The sequence below is a fragment of the Culex pipiens genome, chromosome 3 (genome assembly GCF_016801865.2).
Source record: "Culex pipiens pallens isolate TS chromosome 3, TS_CPP_V2, whole genome shotgun sequence".
Lineage (NCBI taxonomy): Eukaryota > Metazoa > Arthropoda > Insecta > Diptera > Culicidae > Culex > Culex pipiens.
In genome coordinates, this window is record NC_068939.1 from 48,795,416 (window position 1) to 48,800,434 (window position 5,019).

The following is a 5,019-nucleotide window of genomic DNA, read 5'->3' on the forward strand; positions in this document are numbered from 1 at the left end:
TGAGTGATTGTGGTAATCGAATAATAGCATCATTGTTGCGCTGGAAGTGGGGACGCGAAGTCGTGATTATGCAGGTTAATTTTTTTTGGTGTGCTTTTGTGTCGCTATTCGTTTGGGGTGAGTGATTGTGGTAATCGAATAATAGCATCATTGGTGCGCTGGAAGTGGGGACGCGAAGTCGTGATTATTCAGGTTAATTTTTTGTGTGCTTTTGTGTCGCTATTCGTATGGGGTGAGTGATTGTGGTAATCGAATAATAGCATCATTGTTGCGCTGGAAGTGGGGACGCGAAGTCGTGATTATGCAGGTTAATTTTTTTTGGTGTGCTTTTGTGTCGCTATTCGTTTGGGGTGAGTGATTGTGGTAATCGAATAATAGCATCATTGGTGCGCTGGAAGTGGGGACGCGAAGTCGTGATTATTCAGGTTAATTTTTTGTGTGCTTTTGTGTCGCTATTCGTATGGGGTGAGTGATTGTGGTAATCGAATAATAGCATCATTGTTGCGCTGGAAGTGGGGACGCGAAGTCGTGATTATGCAGGTTAATTTTTTTTGGTGTGCTTTTGTGTCGCTATTCGTTTGGGGTGAGTGATTGTGGTAATCGAATAATAGCATCATTGGTGCGCTGGAAGTGGGGACGCGAAGTCGTGATTATTCAGGTTAATTTTTTGTGTGCTTTTGTGTCGCTATTCGTATGGGGTGAGTGATTGTGGTAATCGAATAATAGCATCATTGGTGCGCTGGAAGTGGGGACGCGAAGTCGTGATTATGCAGGTTAATTTTTTTTTGTGTGCTGGTAATCGAATAATAGCATCATTGGTGCGCTGGAAGTGGGGACGCGAAGTCGTGATTATTCAGGTTAATTTTTTGTGTGCTTTTGTGTCGCTATTCGTATGGGGTGAGTGATTGTGGTAATCGAATAATAGCATCATTGTTGCGCTGGAAGTGGGGACGCGAAGTCGTGATTATGCAGGTTAATTTTTTTTGGTGTGCTTTTGTGTCGCTATTCGTTTGGGGTGAGTGATTGTGGTAATCGAATAATAGCATCATTGGTGCGCTGGAAGTGGGGACGCGAAGTCGTGATTATTCAGGTTAATTTTTTGTGTGCTTTTGTGTCGCTATTCGTATGGGGTGAGTGATTGTGGTAATCGAATAATAGCATCATTGTTGCGCTGGAAGTGGGGACGCGAAGTCGTGATTATGCAGGTTAATTTTTTTTGGTGTGCTTTTGTGTCGCTATTCGTTTGGGGTGAGTGATTGTGGTAATCGAATAATAGCATCATTGGTGCGCTGGAAGTGGGGACGCGAAGTCGTGATTATTCAGGTTAATTTTTTGTGTGCTTTTGTGTCGCTATTCGTATGGGGTGAGTGATTGTGGTAATCGAATAATAGCATCATTGTTGCGCTGGAAGTGGGGACGCGAAGTCGTGATTATGCAGGTTAATTTTTTTTGGTGTGCTTTTGTGTCGCTATTCGTTTGGGGTGAGTGATTGTGGTAATCGAATAATAGCATCATTGTTGCGCTGGAAGTGGGGACGCGAAGTCGTGATTATGCAGGTTAATTTTTTTTTGTGTGCTGGTAATCGAATAATAACATCATTGGTGCGCTGGAAGTGGGGACGCGAAGTCGTGATTATTCAGGTTAATTTTTTGTGTGCTTTTGTGTCGCTATTCGTATGGGGTGAGTGATTGTGGTAATCGAATAATAGCATCATTGTTGCGCTGGAAGTGGGGACGCGAAGTCATGATTATGCAGGTTAATTTTTTTTTGTGTGCTTTTGTGTCGCTATTCGTTTGGGGTGAGTGATTGTGGTAATCGAATAATAGCATCATTGTTGCGCTGGAAGTGGGGACGCGAAGTCGTGATTATGCAGGTTAATTTTTTTTGTGTGCTGGTAATCGAATAATAGCATCATTGGTGCGCTGGAAGTGGGGACGCGAAGTCGTGATTATTCAGGTTATTTTTTTTTGTGTGCTGGTAATCGAATAATAGCATCATTGGTGCGCTGGAAGTGGGGACGCGAAGTCGTGATTATTCAGGTTAATTTTTTGTGTGCTTTTGTGTCGCTATTCGTATGGGGTGAGTGATTGTGGTAATCAAATAATAGCATGCCTTACTGAATTATTTGTGTCTTGAGCGTAATTTTCGTTGAGTAATTGGTGTTTTTTGTGATCTTAGTTAATTGTTTTGTGATTTTCAAAGCCCTTCCTATATCATCGTTGATCGGAAGGCACGGCGTCGGGTAAATTGTGTATAATTTTTTCGATTAAGGTTTTATTTTTTATGGTGAAAAAGCCATTTCTATATAATGATCGAAAGACGCACTGACATTTTGGAATAATTAATAGTGGAGTGAAATAATTGTGAGTGAGTGATTTTGTGTGTTAACCAGAAAGACCTTCCCATAGCATCGTTGCTCGGAAGGCTCGCCGACGGGTCTGTTATGAAAGTCCTCCCCATAGCATCGTAGCTCGGGAGGCATCGAAAAGCCAATACCTTATCCTACTAACCCAAAAAAAAAATATTAATCACGTGATGCTTGAAGGAGATGCTGTGGATTCAACGGTCTCAAGCGGTATCAACAAGTATATAGCGAAAAACTGTGTGCTTGATGAGTCTGCAACTTCAACTATCGGACTAACATTCCTCCCTTTCGTTGAACTGCAGGCTTCTTGGGAGGGCGCCGGTATTGACTAATAAAGCAGGGATCTTCAGAGGTTAAACAGTGAACGGATGGTTGGCTCCCACTAATCATTTTTGATTCATTGTTTAACTTCAGCTGATCTGTCAATAACGGAGTAGCAGCTCATTGGCAGTCAACCATGCTCATGCTCATGCTCATGCTCATGCTCAAAATGTTTAAAATGTGAAAAGGTTGAAAGAGTGTTCGGAAAACATTGGTTATGATAAAAAGTATTATTTCTATAAAATTGTATGCTTTATACAATAATTTTAAAATCAAGCCCAGCATTTGGAATGCTAAAATGTCCTAAAAATTAGAAGATACTCTTGGTTTTACATAGAGCGTTCTAAATTGTGGACTAATTAGACAACACTGAGAAAAACTCGTATCTCAGCTAGCAGTTCGAGCAACACATTCATAAAAGAAAACTGCACATAATTTTTTTTATTTTTTCAAACATATTTTTCAGGGTAGCTTTTCATTAATGGAACATTTGAAAACCATAAACAATGTAACATTGCCGCCATTTTGGCCACAATCTTGGATTTAATTTTTTTTTCAATAACTTTAGTTTAGTTACTAAAGCTCAATGGCTTGTAATCTAAATTTTCATATTTTTTTTTATTTTGGGTTGGGTCTTTTCCACGATAAATTTGTCCAAATAATTAAATGATAATAATAATTGAAAATGTTCCATTTGACTTTTTGGCAGGGTTGCCAGTTTTCCAGATACAGTCCAGAATCGATTATCCGAAAGCCTTGGAAAAGTTTTACATCGGGTAATCGAAGAATCGAATATCTGAAGCTTTTTTTTTTGCAACTATTAAAATTTTACTAAAATGGAATCAAATTTGATGTTAAAAGAAAGAAAATAAAAAAACACAAACAAAAAAAAAGATTCGATAACCAAAGTCCCAAATATACCTTAAGATAATCGAACTTCGGATAATCGAGTCTGGACTGTAGTTCTGGATAGTTCAAGTGCCGAACACATTAAAAATAAACAATATTCTCTTTCACATTTCAATAGGTATTACCAGAATTTCACTTGAAAACCGGTATTGGATTATTTTCTACCCAAATAAATGCCAAAATGAATCTAACTTTTCTAAATTTAGGATATTTTTTTAATGCTGAACATTTTGGGGCGAATTGCGACACACGGGGCGAATTAGGACAGCAGTTTTAACCATGTTAGAGCATAATATTTTGATTTTTCTGGTTAGTTTCGGATAGAACAGACTCAGACCAACAAAATGTGTACATCCATTTCCAAATTTAAAACCTTTAAGTGATCTTAACACTGCTGTCCCTATTCAGACTGTAGTCCCGATTCACCCCAGATGACGGTACCTAATGTTTTGAAAGTATCACATTTTTATAGTGCAAATTGGACCGTTTAAAAACACGAGAGTAGATTTATGTTCACGAATTCCATTTTTTTTTAAATAAAATTGTCACCTTTTCCCCCTGTCCCAATGGTCACTGCACTAGCCATATTTATTCAAATTTATTTTATCGGCGCTTAGCTAGATTTATTGAAATTTTACCCTTGCAAATTGACTGTTTTTTGGGTCGTTGAAAGTCCTCTGCAACTTTTAAACAACCAAATAGTTAACACTATTGATTTCTGTTCTACTCTTACATCAAATTACACATCTTTCCCACCTAAAAATCGTACCATCGCTAACTGTCTAAATCAATAACACTGCTCCACTCCATAAGAATTCGTGGATCCTCATCTACTAGCGTGGCAGTTCTTTGTCGTTGTCGTCGTCGTTTCGGTCTTAACTTTGCCTTCCAACGAAGCACCAAAATGTGTTCGGGCGCTCGTCTTCTTGATCATCGTCGCCTTTATCGTCTCTTGATCGAGAAACTTGGTCGTCGTCGTCGTCGTTGTCCAAAAAATGTGTGTGCCCAACGCACACATACACAGATTCGCATTTGTGTGTGTGCATGTGCCGAAAAACGCAGCAAGGTCGGCCAAATTTCTCAATAAGACCAGATTTCACCGGGCTGCAACATTCCACTCTAACGGCGGTTCTTGGCCGATGCAGTTCGCGACGAGGGACCCCCTCAAGTCGACCCCTTAAACTCCGGGGTCCGGTTGCATTTAAAAGATCGCGCAAATCGGGAACGGACCTCAGTAGCTGTGAAGAACGTGGCGTGTGCGCTGTGCTGAAGAACGAACTCTCCTCGCCGATGGAGAGGGCGAGAGAGAGAGAGAGACAGTGTGCGAGGACAAGTCAACTCAAGTCCGGACAAGTCTGACAACGCGGAAAAACGCTGGAGAACTGGAATTTTGTGTGCTACTTTGGAGGCCGCAAATGTGTGTG